The sequence below is a fragment of the Equus asinus genome, chromosome 22, assembly GCF_041296235.1.
Source record: "Equus asinus isolate D_3611 breed Donkey chromosome 22, EquAss-T2T_v2, whole genome shotgun sequence".
Lineage (NCBI taxonomy): Eukaryota > Metazoa > Chordata > Mammalia > Perissodactyla > Equidae > Equus > Equus asinus.
This window is the reverse complement of record NC_091811.1, coordinates 59,540,212-59,550,710: the sequence shown is the minus strand read 5'-3', so window position 1 is coordinate 59,550,710 and position 10,499 is coordinate 59,540,212.

The following is a 10,499-nucleotide window of genomic DNA, read 5'->3' as shown; positions in this document are numbered from 1 at the left end:
CTCCCCATCAAGTCCCCTCAGCTCTTTGAAGATCCTGAAGCTCCTCTCCTTCCCTTGCTTCCCTTCCTCCTACAGATAACCCACTCCCCCCTTGTCAGCAGGCGTAAGAATGTCTGCCACAGACATCACTTCTGTCCACCTCAAGACGACATCTCAGACTTCTGATCACAAGATGGTGGAGTAAAGCCCTTCTGTCCCCCTTTTCTCTCAAAAATCACCCCTCGAACAACAAGGGGAATAAGAAACAGAAATCCAAACTCCACCTTCAACTAGGAGACCTCTAGAATCCTGAACCATACCCTATGAAAACAGAAAGTGGCCAAAGCAATCCTGAGAAAAAAGAACAAACCTGGAGGCATCCCAATCTCTGACTTCAAAACACACTACAAAGCTACAGTAATCACAACAGCATGGTACTGTACAAAAACAGACACACAGATTGATGGAGCAGAACTGAGAGCCCAGAAATAAAACCATACATCTACAGATAGCTAATCTTTGACAAAGGAGCCAAGAACATACAATGGAGAAAAGACAGTCTCTTCAATAAATGGGGGCCAGCCCCATGGCCGAGTGCTTAAGTTCGCACGCTCCACTACGGGTCCCAGGGTTTCGCTGGTTCGGATCCTGGGCACGAACATGGCATCACTTGTCGGGCCACGTTAAGGTGGCATCCCACGTGCCACAACTGGAAGGACCCACAACTAAAATATACAACTATGTATTGAGGGGATTTAGGGAGAAAAAGCAGAAAGAAAGAAAAAAAAAAGATTGGCAACAGTTGTTAGCTCAGGTGCCAATCTTTAAAAAAAAAAATTTTTAAATAAATAAATAAATAAATGGTGTTGGGAAAACTGGACAGCCACATGCAAAAGAATGAAAGTAGACCATTACCTTACACCATGCACAAAAATCAACTCAAAATGGATTAGAGACTTGAATGTAAGACCCGAAACCATAAAACTCCAAGTATAAAATATAAGTAATACACTTTCTGACGTTAGTCTTAGCAGCATCTTTTCAAGTACCATGTCTACTCAGGCAAGGGAAACAAAAGAAAAGATCAACAAATGGGACTACATCAGACTAAAAAGCTTCTGCAAGGCAAAAGAAACCATGAACAAAATGAAAAGACAACTCTGACAGGGGTTAATTTTGCAAATATATAAAGAGCTCATACAACTCAACAACAAAAAGACAAACAACCCAATCAAAAGATGGGGAGAGGACATGAACAGACATTTTTCCAAAGAAGATATACAGATGGTCAACAGGCTCATGAAAAGATGTTCAACAGCACTAATTATTAGGGAAATGCAAATCAAAACTACAATGAGTTATCATCTTTCACCTGTCAGAATGGCTATAATTACTAAGACAAAAAAATAACAAATGTTGGAGAGGATGTGGAGATAAGGGAACCCTCATACACTGCAGGTGGGAATGCAAACCAGTGCAGCCACTATGGAAAACAGTATGGACATTTCTCAAAAAATTAAAAATAGAAATACCATATGACCCAGCTATCCCACTACTGAGTATTTATCCAAAGAACATGAAATCAACAATTCAAAGAGACTTATGCACCAGTATGCTCATTGCAGCATTATTCACAATAGCCAAGACTTGGAAGCAACCCAAGTGCCCATCAAGTGATGAATGGATAAAGACAATGTGATATATGTATACAGTGGAATACTATGCAGCTATAAAAAATACAAAATCATCCCATTTGCAACAACATGGATGGACCTTGAGGATATTATGTTAAGTGAAATAAGCCAGACAGAGAAAGACAAACATCATATGATTTCACTCATATGTGGAAGAAAAACACATGGTTAAAGAGTATAGATTAGTGGTTACCAGAGAGGACAGGGGTTTGGGGGTGGACGAAAGGGGTAAAGGGGCATATATGTATGGTGATGGATAAAAATTAGACTATTGGTGGTGAGCACAATGCAGTCTATATAGAAACTGATAAATAATAATGTACACCTGAAATTACACAATGTTATAAAGCATTATGATCTCAACAAAATAACTGAAAAAATATTATATTAAAAAAAAAAGAAAACAGAAAGTGGATGGGAGAGTGGAAATGATCCTGCAGACCCCAGGAAAGGCAGGCTAAAAGCATCCACAGGCATATACCCACAACTAGCAAGCTGATTCTTCCCGCTGAACCCCAGAAAAGCTCAGGAATTAGAAGTAGCAAGTAAACCAGAAGGCAGGGGTCTGACAACTGGGGGCTTGTTTGAAGATCTGGTTAAAGAGCAATTAGCAATCGGGAAACTCAGCCATACCCAGCACAATCGAGTAACTGATTGTGTCCCCTTTCCCACTCATGCAGGAAACAGGAACATCGATTCTGGAGATATTGAAGCAGAGAGATTCTGGACTTTGCAGAGGACAAGGTGAAGAAGAAGGAGTGGGATCAAAAACTGAGTAGAAATCGGCTTTCTGAATTGTGTTACTCAGCCTGCTTGCCACACACCTCTCCCCATCTCCCACACTGCACCAGCTCTAGGACTCTGGGGAGCTGGACTTATAACCTTGGAGCAGGAGACTAGACCAGAGGATCCTGTTCTGGAAGAACCAAACTGTACCACTGATACTGACAACTGGGGCTCCCCAACGAAAGAGCCAGCCAGCCACCTAACTGGCCTAGATGAGCCACCCTGAGAGCTCCCAACGGGCTCTCTAGTGCCTCCTCCCCAAATATGAACAGGCAGCCAAGGGACACCAGACGTCCAAGGAAAGTGTCCAAGATGATCCGAATCAAGACAACAGAAAACATGGAGTCAGAGGAAACAGACAATACAGGGAGAAGAACATTTCACATTAATATCCTCAGAGAGAGACGATACTGCACGCATCCAGAGAGCAAGAACATGAAATCACTGTGAAAAGAGAAGCAAAGAAAACAGGGAACGTGAAAGCCCTCTTGAAACATTTTTCTAAAAACAAAAATAGATTGGGGTATAACATCGAGTTAATCTCCCAGGAAAACAGAAGAAAGAGATGGCCAGTAAGAGAGAAATAAGAAAATCAGAAGATCAATCCAAGAGGTCCAGTATTCCAAAGAATAGGAGTTGCAAAAATTTCAAAGCTGTAATAAAGAAATTCTCAGAACTAAAAGACAGAAATGGTTAGAACGAAGGTTCTTAAACTTTAGCATGCATCAGAATACCTGGAGGTCTTGTCAAAACAGGTTCCCGGGACCTATGTCCAGAGTTTCTGATTCAGTGGATATGTGATGGGGCTCAGAATTTGCATTTCTAACATTTTCTCACAGGTAATGCTGATGATGCTGGTCTGGGGAGCACACTTTGAAAACCACAATTAACTAAAAATACCTATCAAGTGCCTAGAAAAATGACCTATGCCAGTATATTATGGCACTTCGATATATCATGGATAAAAGAGAAAATCCTAAAAGTGGAGGTGGTGGGGGTAGGGGGAGATGAATTCAAAGTCTCAGGGATCAAAATAGCATGAGACTCTCAACTACAAAATTAGAAGCTGGAAGATAGAGCAGCAATGTCTTCAAAGTTCTGAAGGAAAATTATTTTCAACCTAAAATTCTATACCCAGCCAAAACTATTAATCAAGAGTGGGGCGGAATAAAGCCATTTTAGGTACGAAAACGTCTCTGAAATGTTACCACCAGGCATTCTTTCTCAGGAAGCTACTAGAGGATGTGCTTTGTGCAAACAAGGAAGTAAACCGAGAATGAGGAAGACACTGGGTCCTGGAAAGAGGAAAAAGCAAAGGGAATTCTAAACTACCGGCAAGGGGAAGTCGAGAGTGACAGTGTGCCACAGGCCTGGAGAGCAACACATCCAGAGAGAAGCGGAAGGATGGAGCGCATCAGGACAGAGGTCTCCCAGAAAAAACAAAACAGAACCATAAGATTCTAAGGCAAGTTTGGCCATATGCAAATTGTACTGAGAAGGCGTTTTACAGAACTGTTGAAGAGTGTGGGAAGACGGAGCTGGAGAATCAAAGAAAACCAAGCAAACAAAAAAGGAGGCAATTAAATCCAGAAAAAACAAAAAAGTTGTACAAGAAAGGAAATACAGACAGAGCATACAAAAAAAGTCATATTAGAAAAGGAAATGTAACCAGAATACTTGCCTCAAAAGTAAACAATATTTTCAAAGTCAATAATGAAATCACTGAACATGGATTTAACCATCAATTATGATATAAACATAATGGGGGTGGGGGAAGGCGAGTAAGAGAATCAACATCCTCATCTACCAGAACAAGAAGTCAACAAATTCAGTAGATGAATCCAGAATGGCAGTGCATATATTATTTCGAAATAAGAAAGGAAATACCAGCAGAAACAGCTAAAAGAGTTGAAAGTGGTCGCCCCTGGGGAGTAGGAGGAAGATTGGGAGAAAGGCCAAGAGGATTTCTGTTTTTGTTATAAGCCCTTTAGAACTTTGATTTTTAAGCTATGTGTATGTATTATCTTGATAAAAATAAATATTAATTTTATAAAGCAACCATCAAAGGAGGTGTCACATCCTCCACTACACATGCCTGCAGGGCCCTGTGTGGACTCAAAGGAGCAGGGGTCTCCCCACCCTCATCCCCTCCCGGGTGGGCATTATTCATCAGCTCAGCCTCCTTCCTCTCCCAGATGCAATCTCTGCATCTCCTCCTGTTCCATCAGCCATCAACCGGGTGGCTGTATGCCAGCCCCACTGAATTGTCAGTTTCCAGAACGTGCCTCTGGGACTTTGCATGCACTGTGCCCTCCACCTGCAAGGCTCTTGTTGCCTATTCCACTCTCGCCCCAACTGATCAACAAGAGTTTATACTTCAGGGCTCAGCTTAGACAACACTTCCTCCATAGCCATCCTCCTCCCCAATCTAAACTGGGCCGAAGGGGCCTCCTCTCTGCTTTCACACACCGTGCTTCCCCACTGTCCCTCCTACACACTGTACCTGGAATGCCCCTCACTACACTGTCAGCTCTATGAGGGCAGGAACCCTGTCCTAGTCACTCTTGGCCCAAGAAGGGCCTGGTGCATGGTAAGACAGTCAAGGATCATGCAAATGGCTGAATACACCACTCACATTTAGTAAGGGCTCAGTAAATATTCAAATGAATTAATTAATGATTCCCCAAAAAGGCAGACTTCCCCCTCCATCCAAAATATGCCTCCCTTCTGCCATCTCCATTCTACAGTCTACTCTCTCTCTCTGTCCTACAAGGTCACACTTCTCAGGCAAGTTGGCTGTGGCCAGTGCCTCACCTTCCACTCTACTCACTCCCACTTCAATCCCATAAAGAAGCCAAGACCCCTTACTGTGACCAGGGTCAGCCCCAGCAGGGTTTTCTCTAACTGTCTGAGTTCACACTAGCATGGAGTGAGCCCCTGAGGGACTTATCTGTCTGCTCAGCCCAGAAGGGAATCAATCCCCTTAGTTTCCTGGTCCCCAGGCCCAAAGTACAGCTCTTAGAGGTCTGGGACCCAGGCTAAATAGAGGGGGCACCGTTAGCTCTTGACTTTGGCCTGCCTAACAAGGATAGATCTTGGCCTAAACTGAGTGACTGGCTCGCCCCAGTCTTCTCACCTCCCTGTTCGTTTTGCAGAGAAAGAGCTGAGATTCTAGCCCTCCGAGCTGGCATGCCTTGGTGACTCCTGGCCACTGTTTCCCAATGGGACAGGGACGCTGCTCCTGCCTGGGGTGCAGGGAGGCCCCGAGGTCCAAAGCCTGAGTACTCCGCAGAGGCCAGACACACAGTAAGCACTGGAGGGAAAACCCGCCGTGCATCACTCCCGGAGCCCTGGAGGCCCAAACGAATCTGGCCTCCCCGAGGTCTGGGGAGAAGGGACCAGAATCTGCACCCCTGGAAAGCCTAGTCTATGTCGCCAGCGTGGGTCAGGGGCGTCCTGCCGCCCCACCCCCACCGCACCACGTGAACTCAAAGGGCCGCCCAGGGTTTGGAATGCGGCGACCTAAGCTGTGCCCCCAGAGGGGCTGGCGGGGCGGCAGAGGGAGGCCAGGAAAGAGGGGCTGCACCCAGGGTTGGGACGACTGAAGGGGTGGGGGTGGGGCGCAAGAGGGGCCCCTTCTTTCCTTTCCCCATCGCGCCAGCGAGGGGAGCGAGGGAAGGAGGAGGTTTGGCTTCGTCCAGGGAACCTGTAAATACAGGCCGAGTAACTCGATCTGCTCCTGTCGCTTCCCTATTTAGGAGAAGGGCCACCAGAGCCAGGAATTAGCGGCTGCTGGGGGCGCAGGTCACGTGGCCACCCAGGACTAGGTGGGGGGAGGGGGAAGCTGTGCTCCCGAGGAACCGGGACCCAGGGAGGCAGGAATCCCGGTCGGGCTTGCCACCTCCCGCCCCAAATACTTCCATTTGTCCTCCTCACACTCTCGCACACCACCACCGGTTGGGAGGATCGAGGGTCTGTCCTACCGCGGGTGCGTCGGCCCCACGCGCCCTTTCTGAATGCCTGGGCGGGGTGTATCTGTAGGTTTCACCAAGCCTCAGTCGGCTTCGGTCCTGTTTGAGCTTTTGGAAAACCCCAGTCAGATATGACAGGACTCCCACCCAGGCTCCAGTGCCTGTGGTGGCCGTGAGGCTCCCGGGCTCAGCTCCTAGTGTGGCACTCCCTGGTCCTTCGTGGTAGAGAAAGTACCTAGGAGGCTGGCATCCTGCCTGCCAGCCTCCCTGGTCAGTGGCCCAGGAGATCAGCAGTGCCCCAGGGGAGGAAGGTGCCCACTGGGACTGGCTTCCAGCAGAGCCTACTGTGTGCCAGGCTCTGTGAGGGGCAGCAGGGATGAGGAGGAAAAAAGGAGTGCCCGCCCTCAAGGAGCTTAGACTGGATGAGGGGGAACAGTCAGGTAAACCAGAATGAGAACACAGAGAAGTATCTAAGTCAGACTGGGACCTGGGAGGATTTGAGGACGAGGTGACACTGGAATTGTTTTTTAAAGGATGAGGCATCGTTACACAGCGGAGGGAAAAGGGCATCCAGGCAGAGATCCAGGCCTGTGCAAAGGTATGAAGGCACAGGTGTCCAGGAATCACAGGTGCTCCATTCCTGTGGACAGAAGCAGGGGCGAGTGTGGGGAAGACATAGGAGATGGCTGGGGGAACCCACAGGAGCCAGAGCCAGGTATCCGAGCTGGTCCTGAAAGTCTTGGGGACTGCTGAATCATTCCACAGAGACAGGGTCAGAGTTGCATCTTCTAGGAGAGTGGGGGATGGATTTGGACTTGGACCTAGAGAAGGCAAGAGGTTATTGGGAGCCCGTTGCCAGCCTCCCCTGAGATCGCAGCAGTGAGACTGGAAAGCATGAAAAGGCCTGGAAAGACTTGTGAGAGGAGGAGCCACAGTCTCCAGGGTGCGTTGGAGTGGGTCTGAGCGGGTGGGGTGAGTCCTGGGTGACCTCGGGTTTCTGGCTTGGGGAACTGGGCAGATGATGGTCGCAGAAGGAGCAGGTCTAGAGGAAAGGCTGACGGTGGTGACAGTACTATTATTTGAGCACTTACAGTGTTTCAGGCACTGAACACTTCACCCACCTCATTTAATCCTCACAATAACTGACAAAGTAGGACTACCGTTATCCTCATTTTCATATGAGGAAATTTAATTACGAGGCTAAGTAACGAAGTGGCAGGGTTGGGACGATGCCTGCCCATGCCTCGCAGAATGCAGCATCCCAAAGCTGGAGGGCCAGCTTCAGCCTCTCCCCAGCTACACTACAGACACCATCTCACTACGTCCAGCTCCTCCTGCCTCCCCAGCCCCCAGCATCTAGCACCCCCACGGCTGTTCAGTCACTGTCACTGGGTCTGCTTCCCTCAACCCACCCCACCTCACCCCCAGGACACAGCTCTGAGCAGCCAGGACAGGAGCACACAAGCCTTGTGACAGGAGGGCACGGCTCCGGATCCCAGATGCCAGGCTCCCGCCTTCCCAGTGACCATACAGAACGGAACTGAGAGGCCGCAGGAGCAGTCAGAGAAACCAAGAAAGTGCATGTGTTCTCTGTCTGTCACAAAAATAAAAAGTGCTCTTAAGTGGAACATTTTGGTGACATCAGAGGGTCATGAAAGGTCTCCTTGGCCCAACTCCACGTTTCTTGTCTGTGGCAAGGGGCAGGGTTCTGGAGCAAGCATGCACCGCCCACCGAGGAAGCTCCTCCAGCTCTGTTTCCCTTTCCCAAACCTCGGCTCAGGGATACCCAGTCCAAGTCAAGCAGCCATGGGAGACAGACAGATGGACAGCCACTCTGTTGAGCCTCCCCTCGCCTCCCCACCTGCTTATGCTTGGGCGGGGGGGGGGGGGGGGGGGGGGGGGGGGGGCCGGGGGGGGGGGCCTTCTAATTGAGGTAAAGGGATGGAGCAGGTAGGTGACCAGACAGAGTCCCTAAGCTTTCTCTTGGGAGAGTTGTTAGGCCTAGAGAGTCCTGGCTTCAGCTGTCATCCTTGAACCTAATTAATCGGCCTACCCCAAGTTACACAGAAGGCGAAAGGCCCAGGGCCTGGAGGCAGGAGGTTACTTACCTTGAGGCTATTTTAGGCTGAAGTTAGAATGTCCACTTCCCTCCCACCTCCTCCACCCTCTTAACCATAGGAAAGAGGCCCCCCAAGACCCCAGAGAATTTTCTGGGTGGAGACCTGTAATCTGGGGACAGAGCAGTGAGAAGCCCGTGGCATTTTGGGGTTTTGGGGTTCCAGCTCCAGCTCCAGCAAAGCTGCCACTGCCTTTGTAGTCTCTGGAGGCAGAAGGGTCCTCACCAGGCCTCTCAGAAACGCTCCTGCACCCAACCCCTCCGCCCCGGGTTCTATCTGCACCCTTGTACCTCTGGTCTTGAAAGGGTCTGTTTTCTTCTACATAAACCTTTCTTTGACCTCAGAGCAAGAGGTACTTGAGGGCCATCTCCGTTGCATCTTCCAGGGACAGCTAGAGCCCTTCACACAGAAGGTACCCACAGGAGATAAAAGCAGTGTTGTTCCCACCATAGGTCACGAACCAGTGGTGTGTCATGAAATCAATTTAAAGGGTCATGGCCAGCACTTTTAAAAAATGAAATAGAATACAATAAACACAATAGAAAGGAAATACCAGAGTGCCTGCACAGAGCAAGGATAAGTATTGTCCCCTGAAACTTTTGTTATCTCACAACATAAAATGTGTCTCTGGCTGTGGGTCACTGAACCCCTGGACAAAAGGACATTGGTTAAGACACAGAGTCAAGACTCTGACAGCAAACACATAAAGGCTGCCTGCTCTGTGTCAGGCACTATGCTGGGCACAGAGCCCCAGTATAAATAATACAGTTCCTGGTCTCAATCCATCTTCTGATCAGGAAGCCAATAAGCAAACAGTTGCAAGCCATGATGCCAAGCGCTCTGAGAGAGTACGCAGGACGCTGTAAAGCCCTGATGTGAGAGTGGGTATCTGGGAGGGCTCCCTAGGGGTGATGCAGTCAGAGTTCTTAGCAAGAAAAGACAGTGACTAGCTTCTAGTATCTCCTCCATCCTATAGATAGGAAAGGAACTATGGGAAAGTGTCAAGAGTTCTAGTCTTAAACTCTAAAGAAACTTCCAGTCCTGCCCCCTCTTCTTAACAAGCCGTGAGACCTTAGGTGAGCCAGTTAGCCTTTCCAGACCCTGGTTCCTCATCAAGAAAATGGGCACATCTGCTCTGTCAACCTCAAAGAGGTAAGAGACCAAATGAGGCAGATGAGGTATGTGAAAGTACTTTTTCAACCATAGTGGGGGAGGGACATCTCCATGGATGAGGAGATGGGAGCGTGGAGGGGTGAAGGTTCCTGCCCAAAACGACAGAGCTGCCTGCAGCAGGTCCCCCTCCATACTTGGTCCTCAGATCCTGCCTGTCCTCCTCCCACTGCAACTGAACTACCTTGCAAGAGGGTGGGGGCAGGGCCCCCAAAGGCCCCCTAGCAACCTGACTACTGAAGATTTACCTTCAGAATCCTAGGGTTTTAACGATCCTTTGATAATGATGGGAGGTAAATATGTGAGAACTCCTCCCTTTCCCCTTCGTTAATGAATTGGGATCTACCCAAACGCAGTGTTTAAAGTTACATAAGCATCATTCACATACTCTGTAACAGCTACTTCCATTTTGGAAAAACAGTATTTCCATTAAAATGCTGTTATATAAAAAGGTTTCGTATCTCTATGTGTAGGAACAGAAGGAGCAGGCAGGCACGAGCACTGTTAAGGCACACAGGCACACACATCACAACCTCACCTGTAATCATGGGGAGGGACCGTGGGGAGCAGGTGTTTGATAACCTGTCCAGTTAGGAGATGACCTACTTCTCCGACCTCCCAGTGAGACCTCATGCATGTTGGTCATTGGGAACTGCAGCAGGAAGGGCATCAGCTGCCCCCACCCCCCCGGGTTTAGAGAAGTCCTGACCTTTCTGGAAGCCCCTTCCTGGGCCAAGTGAGTTCCATAGAATCACAGACTATGAGCGTTGGAAGTAGCTCAG